At 39.5% G+C, this 13407-nt stretch overlaps 1 long non-coding RNA gene across 1 annotated transcript in view; it reads left to right on the forward strand.

The window, feature by feature from the left end:
* Positions 1–14: 14 nt before the first annotated feature.
* The window catches only part of LOC140519242 (uncharacterized), a 185921-nt gene continuing 172528 nt past the window's right edge, over positions 15–13407 (forward strand). Inside the window, exon 1 of the long non-coding RNA XR_011972142.1 lies at positions 15–3354. This is a non-coding gene — a long non-coding RNA (uncharacterized lncRNA). The remainder of the gene's footprint in view (positions 3355–13407) is intronic.

Below are 13407 nucleotides of genomic sequence, written 5' to 3' on the forward strand. Positions count from 1 at the left end.
GCTGGGCGGGGCCTGCGGGAGGTTGGGGCGGGGATGGGGGCGCGGCTTCTTTCGCCCCTCCTCCTCCTGCCGGGGAGGCTCGGGAGCTGGGACGCGGCTCACGCCGCTAGTCGCTCTGCTGTCCCCTGCCGCCTCTCTCCGTACCCCGTTTCCCACATCCCGGAGGGAGTGGGCTCGACTCCCCCTCAAAGGTTTCCAGGCCGGAATTCCTTCCCAGAGCGGCCCCCCCACAACCTATTTGGGGAACCCTATCCGAACGGAGTAGCGTGTCGGTGCCCACGGCCCAGGATGTTCTGATCTACGTACAGCCGGGCAGCACCCATCTGTGTTCATGCTTTCTGCCCCTTCCGATTGTGGGGGCGCCTCCATTTCCCCTGGAGTCCCCCTCATCTCCTTGGGTCGTAGTACAGCGTGGAGAGGGGTCCGTGGGGTGCAGTACCAGGAGAACCGCGTTGGGAACCTGGTGCCCCCAATTCTTGTGACTTTGGGAGAGGCTGGTCCCAGGACCTTTTTAAAAGGAGAGATGCACTAGATGGTCACAGGATTTAAAGAACATAGAGCCTCACAGAGGCTTAAATGGCGTCCAAATCCAGATCCATATCCTCTGATTCCAAATCCAGTACTCTTTATTGCTTATAACTACGGCCCATCAATAAACATTTATTCAATATCCTTCTATAGATCAGGCTATGCGGTGGTCACTGGGGATACAACACAAAAAGAAAGCAGTCCTTGCTACCTTTTACTTGGAAACCCTATGATAAATTGGGTACTTCCTCTGATCCAGCAGTCCCAATAGAAGTTGGCCACCCAAGGCTACTCTAGGTTACAATGTTACCTCTTAAGATTCCTCCTGTTCATGCCTGTGCGCTCAGTTATTTTTTATGCCACCTTAAACTAGTTAATGGATAGTTTTTGATTCTCAATTGTTGGGGTTTTTTTGGTAACTGGTAAAAAATAAGGGGGCCATAGTACCAAGCCCAGCTTCCTTATGGGATAATTGTGAGGTTCAGATGATTATTAACTTTTTAACATTAAAAGTGGCCAGGCTCCTATGACCATCTAGTGCATCTCTCCTTTCAAAAAGGTCATGGGACCAGTCTCTCCCAAAGTCACAAGAATTGGGGGCACCAGGTTCCCAACGCGGTTCTCCTGGTACTGCACCCCACAGACCCCTCTCAGTGCTAAGTTCTACGATCCAAGGAGATGAGGGGGACTCCAAGGCCAGGCAGCCTTAGTTCAGGGGGTACTTAACCTGGGGTCTGTGGTTAAGGAGTAGGAATATCCCTCCAGGGCCAGAATTTAACCTGTTTATGAGTCTGGAGCAGTAGAATTGGAAAGCTGCCATTATTACATTCAAATCCTGCCTCTGATGGCAGGACAAGTCATTTAGCATCCCTGAGCTTCAGTTTTCTCATCTGTAAAATGAAGGGGTTGGAAGTGAGTTTCCTTTCCACTCTAAAAATATGACCCTTTCATCGTATACCTTTGGAACACAATGGGACATTATATCTTTTGAGTTGGTTATAATCTGAATAGCTCCTGACAATATGGTTCCGAGACTCGTCAGTAGAGAAGCATTGTTGTGTAGGTAGCATCACTTCATTGCTTCAAGGATCTGTGATTAAGTATGAGTCTTCATGAATTGCTGTAGCAAAAACACAACCACCACCACTTCCCTATTCAGGTAGGTTGTCTTTTGGTGATAAGTCCTTTTAGACTTAGACTGGCTGCAACTGTAGATACACTTTGTTGGACCTACCTGTCTGTGCACCATTAGCATAGTCTTAGTGCAACCCCATGTTTATGTACTACAAAGAGGCATCTGAATAGGATTTTTAAAAATAGACAACTCCAGGAATCACTTTTTGGCATAGGAATTCCTTAAAAAATTAAACACCAATGAAAAAGAGCATTTCCATATATATGCAGCAGCACACAAAACAATAATTGTATATGAAACTATGACTATTTCATAATACTGTTTTTTTAGAAGTAATAAATTCCACAGATTACTTTTTAAATTGTTCTGTGTGTCTGTGCTTCCTACCAAACTTCCTTCTCTGCATTTAAAAAAGCATTTCAACAGCTCCCTTTTGGGAGGAGCCATGATATTACTCAGAAAAAGAAAAAAAGTCCCCTTGCAAATAATAAGCACAGTCAAACAAAATGAATCCACACAGTGGTCATATAAAAAATGCGTGTCTCTGTCAAGAGGTGGGTAACATGTCCAAGAAGCCTTCTAAGGCCGTTAGATTCTATTTAGATGTTATTTTCTTCTCCTACCCCCTCTTTTGATCCTTCTTTCGGGATCAGGAAGTTTGTTTTGCATGTTTCTGTTTCCTTCTTTATATTAACCTGTCTCTTTAGTATCCTCTCTTTATTTTCATTTGTTTTCCAATTCAGTTAGCTGTGTTTCTTTTTTCTTTTTGACGTAGTCAGGGTTAAATGACTTGCTCCTGATCTGAGTTCAAATTTGAGCTCCCATAGGTCATCCTGACTTCAGAGTTGGTACTGTATCCACTGTACCACCTAGCTGCCCCTGTTTGCTGTGTTTCTACATCAAAATGTTGGGGTGGGGGAAGAAGGAGAAAGAGACAGAGACAGAGAATTCAACCCTTCTTTGTCTATTTTTGATAAGAGAGGTTCAGTTGTTGCCCACTCCCTCCACCTGTTTCTCCATGTTTATATACTCCTTTCTCACACTCCAGTTATGAGGAATATAGCAGCTTCAGCCTCCCTTCTCTTTTTCCTCTTAACAACCAGGACACCTCAGATACTGTTTTTCTTATTTGATTCCTTTAATGTCCATTGAAGACATCCAGGTTTTGAAGGGACACTTGTTTCTTTTCCTTCTAAAGGAAATGTTAGCACTAGATCATCATTCAGTCCCTTCCAGTTACTCAAATTGCTGTGGTCACTGCTGCTGCGTATAGCTTCCAAGGGCCCCCATTGTGTGCTTGTAACTATACTCAGGATCTTTCTCTGAACTCAACACATACAGGTTTGCAGGCTATAAGTGTTACTGTCCCTTTTCTAATCATACTGGAAGGCTGATAAGGCTGCCTTTTTTAGCATTCCTTTCGCAATATCTCAACACTGATGAATTTGGGGAGGTGCTTAGGTTGATGTAAAACTTTCAAGATCCCAAACACTGGACTGAACCTGTTATCAGAGCAGGCTACACAGTGAACCTAAATAAGGTTGTTGTCATAGCAGGCTTTACAGAATTTTAAAACAACCAAAAAAAAAAATCACAGAACCAGAGAATAAGTGGAGGAACTGGTGATGAAGGAGTATATTGACTGGGCAAACAGAAAAGAATAACCAAGGTAGAAAGAAAAAGAAGTCAAGGTAAGCTTAGGAAAGGAGGGAGGTGGGGTGGGGAAGCAGTTTTTTTAAAGAGAAGGAAGTTCCTGAAGACCTGGGAGTTTAGTCAAATAATATACATAGAACAAAACAATACTGTACGTGTCCCTCCTCTGCTGTTGTATTAGTTCTTAACTTGTAGTAGTCTTAGTTGAGGCTTTAAAATTTTCTTTTCAAACAATGGCTGCCATTCTACATGGGATCTGAACATGAAGTGAAAAGAATTTTTTGGTTGGGGAAGAGCAAAGATATAGTGGTGGTTTTTTTTTTTTTTTGGTTTGTTTTTTTTAAAGGCAATTTGGGTTAAGTGACTTGCACAGGATTACACTGCTACTAAGTGTATAAGGTTTGATTTGAATTCAGGCCCTCCTAGATCCAGGACCAGTGCTGTATCCACCACTGCATCACCTAGTTTCCCCTGTTATTTTTAATGCTGAATTAAGAAAATACATTAAAATGATGAATATTGCAATCATGTAACTAGGGAGGGAAGGGAAATCTTTAAAGATAACTGGAACTTCAAAGGGGAGAAAGATTTCCAGTGTCAAAAGGAGAGATAAAATGAGCAGGAAGAAAACTTTTATTGCAGATAGAGGGAAGTGGTAATGAAAGATGAAGTAGTAACTTGATTTATAAGGTTGTTTGCTTGAGACACTATAAAATGTGAGCTATTATTAAAAATAATAATTTTCAAAGACAGAGAAGGTAGGATAAGGATTCATTTACTTAACAAACATTATTGAACAGGCGGTATCTTGCTTGACAATCCAGACCAACAATTTCAAAAGGTCAATGTTTTCGAATTCCAATTTTATTTTTTGTCCTTCAGAAATGGGAGTGGTATCACAAGATGGTCAGTTTTGTTATTTGTTTAATCTGTTTTCTTATGGGGTATAGAGAGAATGGAGCTCAATTTGAACAGAAAAACTTTTCTGGAAAACAGACCTCCTAGATTCATAAAAGTTAAATAACTTACCTAAGCTTGACTGACTGTGTTCGTCCTCCATTGCCAAAGAAGACCCATGCCATCAGAGAAATAACGACATGACTTGCACTTGACTTTGTTTTTCAGTGAGTGAGGGCTGAGCAGGTCACCAGTCTCACGTCTCCTCTAGAGCCATCTGAATTCAGTGACCAGATATTCATCAGGATGACTGGAGATGACTCAGGATGAGGCAATTGGGGTTAAGTGACTTGCCCAAGGTCAAACATCTTGTGAGTGTCAAGTATCTGAGGTGAGATTTGAACTCAGGTCCTCCTGACTTGCATTGGTGATCTATCCACTGTACCACCTAGCTGCCCCTACCTAGGCTTATATAAGTAGTAAGTAGTAGAAACTGAATTTGAATGCTGGTCTTCTGCTCTTTTCAGTATGTTAGGAATCAAGGATTTTAAGTTGGAGAATACGTGGAAACCTTGAAATTCAGTTCCAGTAGCTTATGGGCTTCTCACTTAACCTCCTCTAATCACCTTTCACCTACCTTGGAACTATATTCATCATTATTTAATTAACCCATCATCTCAAAGGATTTGTTTTAAAGATATGAAACCTGCTTACTCCGTTATCTTACCTGTGTACAGTGGAATCCGATACTGTGTCTAGATGAAAGATATTGTAGATAACCAAATCATTATCTCAACATATTATTCTTTTTTGGAGTAATTAATAAATTGATGAAGGAAAAAGTTTCACTTGGCTTGCAAATATCCTGGCTATACATCTTGCCTGGGAATGAGGGAGTCTGACAAGTGACAGTATTTTACAGTTTAAATACTTTTTTTTTTACACTTTTGTAAGCAAAAATTTTACCATTAAAGTCGGGATAAAATAACCTAGGGGACCTATTTACACATGAGGGAAGCATTTAAATAGGTAAAATGAATGGAAGCAAATTACTTAGCTGCCATGCCTATGATAAAGACAAACACTTTATCTTAACATTAAGTAAGAATTATTTTAAAGGGATTAATAATAGGTGGGGATAAAATTGTTGTTTTTAAGCTTGTAATTGAATGTTTCTGATTTTCTTTGTGGATATGATCCTAACCCTGTGGATATTTTTCTATTAATACCAATCACAACTCTTTTTCACTTTTTTTAAATGTAGTGTGGTTCTTGTCCACATTTTCTAAAAACAATTTTTCATCCACTAACGGGTTATGATCAATAAAAGAACATTTGTTACTATACATTGCTGGGCTTACTGTGTCAGGCATTCTTCTAGGCAATAGGGTTTAAATGAAAAAATGAAATAGTTTCTGCCCCCAAGAATCTTAAATGCAAGGTAATTTTTTTGAGAGGGGAAGGAACTGGAAGCTAGTGGAGGGATCAGAAATCAGTATAGGTTTCACAAAGAAAGTGTGTTTCTTGAACAGAGTTTTGAGGGAAAAGGATTCTAAAATGCAGAGGAGGCTGAGGTAGGTCGGAGGACAGTTAGTGCAAAGGCACCCAGGGATGGAGATGGAGTATTAAAGTGGAGAATTTATCCAGAGTGAGGATCAGTAGTAAGGCCAGTTTGTCTGGGCTACACAGTGCATACATACAAGGGAGCAACGTAATAAGGTTGGAAAAGTAGGCTGGGGCCAGGGTGTGGAACAGCTTTAAAGTTAAACAGAGGAGTTTATATTTAATCCTAAAGGCAGTAGGGAGCCATTGAAGGTTATTGAGTAGGGAAGTGACATACTCAGACTTGCAGTGTGGCAGGTGATATGGAGGATGGATAAGACAGGGGATAGACTTAAGGCAGAGAAAACAATTAGGGAGCTATTGCAACAGTCCAGGCAAAAGGAAATGAGAACCTGAACTAGGGTGGTAGCCATGGGACAGATGCTAGAGATATTATAGAAGTAGAATCCACAGAATTGGCACTGAGAGAGGAGTCAAGGATAATGGTTTTTCTTAATATTGAACTAGCCTTGAATGCCTCATATAAATACTGCCTGGTCTTGATGAAAAATATTACTGTATTCTATTTACTGCTATTTATTTATATATTTTTGTATTTATATTTGTTAGGGAAATTGTTCTATACTTTTCCTTCTAGTGCTATCCTTACCTGTGTTAAAATCATTCTAATATTTGACTCATAAAGGATATTGGGTAATGTTTCATTTTTTTCCATGTTAATGAATAATTTATATAATACAGAGATTATTTTAGGGGGAAATTTTGAGAGAATTATTTTGTGACTTTGTTGGGAACATTTTTCTGAGTGATTTATTTGTTTGAAATTTCCCATTATATCACTTTCAAAATTTATATTTTTTGTAGATAATTATCAATTCTTTCAAATTCTTTAATTTTCAAAAATATAGCTGTATATAATATTCAAATGGAAAAATGCATATAATGAACTTTGAAAACCTTAAAGCACAATATAAATGAAAGTTATCATTATTATTCCTTAATGATATTATTTATTTCTTTGATGTTTGCTGCAATCTTTCCTCTTCCATTTGCAATTTTAGTGATGTGCTTTTTCCTCTCCTTTTAAAAATTAAAGTTTTAATGGATTCTTTAAAAAACCTCCTAATTTTATTTATCATTTCAATTGTGCTTTCATTTTCAATTCTCTTTATAGGGTATGGTAGACCTAAAATCAGAAAGCCCTGGGCTCATGTGTGGCTTCAGACACTTACTGGTGATCCTGGGAAATCACTTAACTTTTGTCTACTTCAGTTTCTTCATGTATAAAATTGAGATAATAAATAACCTTAGAGAGATGGTAATTAAACACACAATAGCTGATGAAGTCACCCAATGAACGAGCATAAAGAGATGATAGAAGAGGGCCCAGGACAGAGTCTTGGGGGCCTACTCAGGGGACATGAGGTGGGAGTTAATTAAGCAAAGGGGTTTGAGAAGGAGCAGTTAGGTAGATGTGAGGAGAACCAAGAAAGGGCAGAGTCATGAAACACAAAGAAGTGAGAGCATCCAGGAGCAGAGGAGTCAACACTGTTAGATGCTAGAGAGGTTGAGAAGAATGACAGATGAGAAAAAGTCATTGTATTTGGCATTTAAGAGATCATAGGTGACCTTGGAGAGAGAAGCTTCAGTTGAATTGAGAAGGTCGGAGCCCTTCCTTTTTTTTTTTTTTAACTTTCTCTGGGGTACGAATGCACCGCTTAGTATGTTGTGTTATTCTTGCTTTGTGACCTCTCCTCACAGGAAAGTCATGGTTGGTAATATGCTATAGGATGGGCACCTTTTAATTGCTTTTTGTATTATTAGTAATTTAATTCTTCTGAGATGGTATTGAAAAAATTATGATTCTTAGAAACTGCTAAAAACCCCAGCTTTTAGAAATAAATCAAGGAATTTAAAAGTAATTTTTAAAAGATTTAATATATTCAAAAGGGAAGGTGGCAAAAAGGAAGAAAATGCAAAGTGTAGAGGTTACAAGAGAAGCTCAGACTTTTTTTTCCTTTGACCTTACCATTTGTTCTGTGACTTTATTTACAGTTTTCTTTCTTCGACATTTTTGCCCTACTTGTAATATTGGAAGCTCAAATCATCCCCTTTTACATCTTCACTTGTGTGGTATTATAGAAGTGCAAAATATAATTATAGGTGTCCTTCAGGTTCAAACATGTTTCAGCCATTAAGATGAATGGCAAGCCTTGATTTTATTAATGAATGAAGAGATTGCTTGATGTAAGTAGTCAAGAAATGTAAGATTAACAGACATGATATATTATTATATATACAGCTGTCAGTAATAAATTAACCTAAGCTGTAGGTTTCTTAGACTTTGAATCCTGAATATTCACCTAGAAATACTTCATAATTATAGTGCAGGTCTCCCGAATCACCATAAATTAGCTGTCTGTCATTCAGTCAGTGCTAAAAGCCAGAAGACCTACATTATTTCAGCAGCATACTGCCATTGAAAATCCCCAGTGTTACTGTCACCTCCCCTTAATTTATTTTTAGCAAGTGTTAAAGTGAGCTAAGAGCTGTGGAGCCACCACAATGACCAGTTGAGTGTTGGGACAAAATGTTGTTGTTGTGGTGGTTGTCCTTCATTTTTCAAGAAGACCATGCCATCAGAGGAATGATGACATGACTTGCACTTGACTTGGTTTTGAGTAAGGGAGGGCTGTGCAGGTCACCAGTCTCACTTCTCCTCCTGAGCCATCTGAATCCAGAGACCAGATATTCATCAGGATGACTGGAGATGACCCAGGATGTACTGGGAGACCTTGGCCTCTTTAGCCTGAGGCCTATTCAGGTGCTCACTTAGTGAGGCCTGTTTAAGAGGTAGTGGGTGGTCCCTTTAATGAGCAAAAGAAAAAAATAACTAAATCAAGCTGGAAGAGAAGGGAAACAGTTACCATTGATAATTACTCTTTAGCCAGGAGGGTCTAGGAAACAGCCCTGAAGTGAACAAAATGTAAAATCAGGTGAAGCTCCAGGTTGACAGTCCGTGGTTTTTCTAGGGTAGCATTTTCCTTAACTAGTTGGATTTACAGGTATTGTGTCCATTTTCCCCAATGTGTGATGAGAAAGCAATTTGGTGAACAAAGCCCTTGAGACACAGAATTTCCCGTGAAATCAAACTTAAGACTGTTTTATAAGGGCTGGTAAAATTTTGCCCAGAATTCTTTCTGAGGGCTTAATCCATACCCTGAACGTGTGCTGTCATTAAGTATGTACAGTAGTAAGTATTGGTGCCATCTAGTGGTTTGCATGAAATCTGCAGCCCTACCCCCCTTGACATTGGAACAGGCCAGCTGGAAATTTGAATTGCCCCACTATCCTAGACTAGACCCCTTTGGCACTGTATTATCTAAGAAACTTATTTATGCCAGAGATTCTCAGAATTCATTTTGATTTATGATTTGAATCCAGGAAACATACAAGTAGCACAGAGGCTAGGTGGAGAAGGGCTGGTTTTTGAGGATGACAGAAGGCTCCATTGAGTCTGGGTTTGGAAATACCACAGAGTGATTGTAGAGGCTAAGCATGACCCAGTGGAGTTATCCAGGGGAGCAATGAGTTTGCCTCAGCCAGACTGTCTCTCTGCTCTGAGGCAGAATTATTATTTGAATACTCTGAGCAATTTTCAGTCGTCTTTGTCAATAAAATCAGTCTCTTCTCTACCAGAGAGATGAAAAATATGATTTAGAGCCTTCCAACATTCACTTGCTAACTCTGATAGCCTTTTGCCACTTCATCTCCTGAGAAGACAAGAAAGTGATGCAGTTCAGTATGTGGGCAATAGCTATTTGCTATATTTGCAACCATTGGGTGACAGGTAACATTACTTGGTTTGGAAGAAGAAAAGATGTGTTACTCTCTTATCAAAAGTAGTTCGCATTTCTCTAATGTTTTAAGCCACAATTCAATTTTCCCACAATTATCCTTTGAAGTATATAGTGCAAATGTTATCATAACCACTAGCTGATAAGGAAACTGAGGTGCAGAAAGATTTAGTGACATACTCAGAGTTGTACCAACTACTAAGTATTGGAAAGGGGACTTGAATCCAGGTCTACTTCTGACTTTAGGTCCAATGTTATGTATCCTTTAATAATGGGAAAAGGAGTAAGATAGAGAAGACATTAAGAGCAGCAAAAAAGTGATTGTTAAGCAAAACACAGGAACCCTAAGCAAGGAGGTAACTGTGAGCCTTAAAAACTGGGCCAAGGCACTGTACCTACTTCACATAGGATCCTATATAACACTCTAAGTACTCTACTGGAAATTGTAGATCTGCCTTAAAATAACAGAACCTCCAAACTGAAAGGTACTTTAGGACAAAAGAATCAAACATGTTTCAGTCATTAAGATGAATGGCAAGCCTTGATTTTATTAATGAATGAAGAGATTGCTTGATGTAAGTAGTCAAGAAATGTAAGATTAACAGACATGATATATTATTATATATACAGCTGTCAGTAATAAATTAACCTAAGCTGTAGGCCGTGGGCCTACAGGGTCTGCAACACTCTTAAGTGTAGCCCAAACCAGCTTAAAATGTAATTGGGAAGAATTTAACAAAATAAAAATCCGCAAAAGCATAGAAATATTGTATTTCAAAACTAAGCCAATATCTGACTCTCAGGGATCCTTCTGTACAAATCAGTGGCCCTCATTTCTATTCGAGTTTGATACTACTTCTTTAGGTGATTATGTGTTCCAATCCGTTTTATTAACTGAGAAGAAAACTGAGGTCTTGGGAGTTGAAGTGACCTGCTTGAAGTCCTGCTGCTGGGGAGAGTCAGAGAGAAGACTAGAATCCAGGCCTCCAGATGCCTCCTGCTGGGATATTTCTACTTGTCTGTGCTGTCTTTGACAAGCTCACTCATTCTGCTGGATAGAGATGCAGAGCAGAGCAGAGATCAACCAATAGCTATATAAAATGTCTGTGTGCCTAGGAGATTGTTTTCCTTATGAGAAAGAACAAATGGAAGCTGAGCAAATTTTTAAAAAAATGCTGTTGACTCCATGATGGCATTTGCATTTCTGTTTTTTTGGTCTCTAGGGGCCACAGAAGATCTTTGAAGAGAGGGGATGATGCTGGGTTCCAGGGCCAAATCTACTTTCACCACATGTTGCCAGGTCTATTAGTCATTCCTTGCTCAGTGGATTTCTTTTAATGGTGTATTTTGGTTAGAGAAACCCTGGCAGGATGTCAAGAGTGTTAATGTTACAGTTTGTTTTTCAGGATTCTCTGGAAGCTAAAGTGCACACACTAACAAAAAAAAGCTTATAATACAAATAATGTATATGGATGGGCAATATATATATATGTATGATAATAGAGATCAATTACTAAAAGAAGAATCTCTATTGTAGTCATTTCTAACCAATACTATTAAGTCATGGTAGTTTCAAGGTTCTGATAATAGCTTACATTTTCATAGCTTGCAAAACTTTTCCCTCACAGCACCCCTGAATTAATACAATTATTATTATTACCATTTTCTGATGAGAAAACTAAGGCCCAGCAATGAAAACCAGCTCAACCATGTCATGATATAGCTAATCAATGTTCCAAGTACAATTTGAACACAAGTCTTGTAGTCCAGTGCTTTTCCTATCATACCACACAACTTCTCAAGAAAAGAAAAAGATCTGTCAGTAATGTCAGGTCCCTCAAAATCTCAATCTCTCTCTTTCTGTCTCACACACACACACACACACACACACACACTCCCTCTCCCTCATAACTTTAAACAATTCATTACTTAAAGGCTATATCAAGTAGAAGATCAAAGCTTCAGCTTCTTTGGGTTGCTAGTGTCATTTCAATTCCAGTGTGGGTACCTCATTTTCATCTTCAATTTTGAAGCCTAATCTTTTAACTTAATTATACTAGAGGGATAAGAGAATAGTTGCCAGGCCTAGAGGCCTGTGTGGGCTACCCGAGTCTTTCTTACCTCACCTCCGAGGTCTTCGGTTGGCCCAAACCGGATGCACATATGAGAGAAAGGACGTTCCAGAGTCGAACAAGGGTTGAGCTTTATTTCAGGGTCTAGTTACAAGTGCAGGGGGGTCTTCCTTAGGAGGAAGAGGGAGAGATTTCCTAAGGAGGCTAGGATCTTAAGGGCTTGTAAATAGAAGTACAAGCGGGGAGAGAGGGGGAGGGGAGAGAGAGGAAGGAAGAAAAGCGGAGCCTACTGTCCTCTTGGCTCCTTACGTGCTAAGAGAGCTTTCAGCCTTCCTCAATCCTACTTAACCTTCAGCCGCACAGTTTGCATCTCAATACCGTGCTGTTAGGTAACTAGGTGTGCTCCAATCCGGGACAATCTCGAGGGCAGGGAGACTCCACCCATCACGTATCTCCTGGGGAGAGGCGGAAATACCTGAGCTAGTGGAGCTAGCTCAGTCTGACCTTCTCGAATCCCCGCTGTTCATGGAGGGCCTCGTAAGACTCTAAGATTTAGAAGTCCCACTTTTACCCGCCCGAGACCGTCCACATGGAATTGAGCTTCCAATCCCAACAAATAGTAACTTCCTCCTCTAGCCATTTTTATAAAACAACCCAATTGACACTATTAAAGGAAAAGTACTTTTGTAATGAGATATGGCCTTTTTTTGACTTAGACCTCCATGAAATTTCTTATATTCATTTGAATTAAATACTATGAGTCTATGATATTTTTCTTTTTCTTTTCAGGAGTTTGGGGCACAAGGAGACTGGCCTAGATAAGATTATGTTTAAATCCAGTTGATCTTCTCTAAATAATAGAAAACGGATCTATTAAGTAACTACCTGCTGTTTTATTGAGGATTTCTAAAATTACAATCTTCAGGAATTACCTTGCCTATTGGCAAGGCTTTCCCCCAAGACTTACTTGTGAGACAAATGGTTAGAAGCTTTTGACTTTCATTCAAACTTACATGCATATTGAACATGGTACTTGGGATGATTTTGAGTGAAAGAGGCAGGGCCCAACATGGGGAAAATGATAAAGTAGGCAAATTGTTCATTTAGATTAATGGAAAGAATAAATGAATCTGGAATCAGGGAACCTGGGTTTAAGGCTTAGCTCTGCTACTTACTATTTTGGACAAGTCAATTAATTTCTCTGGGCCTCAATTTACTCTAGTATAAAATGAACAAATTGGACAAGATGACCTCCAAAGCTCCCTTGGACTCTTACTTTGTCAACCTATGGTTTGGTGAATTCTCCTTTAGCACCTCCCCCGCCCACTTCTCTTTTGGCATTCTCTGTTTCTCCCTACTCCCTTCTCTTTTCATCTATGCTGGGTCCCATTCTTAATTCAATTTGGCAAATATTATATGCTTATTATATGCAAGATGATACCTAAGTACTATATAAAACATACAAAGACTTGGTCTCTGGCCTCAAAGAACTTCCAAGAGGAATCTGTCACCAAGAGAAGATTTTCTTTTCTTTTCTCCCCATCTTCCCTTCCACAATCCATTTGATAGATCATAGATTTAGAACTGGAAGAGCTGTCTAGACCAATCCCCCTCATTTTACAGATGAGGAAACCAAGGCTGAGGGTCATACGGGGTCACACAGCTAGTAAGTTTCTGAGGCAGGGTTTGAATTCAGGTTTTC

The sequence above is a fragment of the Notamacropus eugenii genome, chromosome 1 (genome assembly GCF_028372415.1).
Source record: "Notamacropus eugenii isolate mMacEug1 chromosome 1, mMacEug1.pri_v2, whole genome shotgun sequence".
Classification (NCBI taxonomy): domain Eukaryota; kingdom Metazoa; phylum Chordata; class Mammalia; order Diprotodontia; family Macropodidae; genus Notamacropus; species Notamacropus eugenii.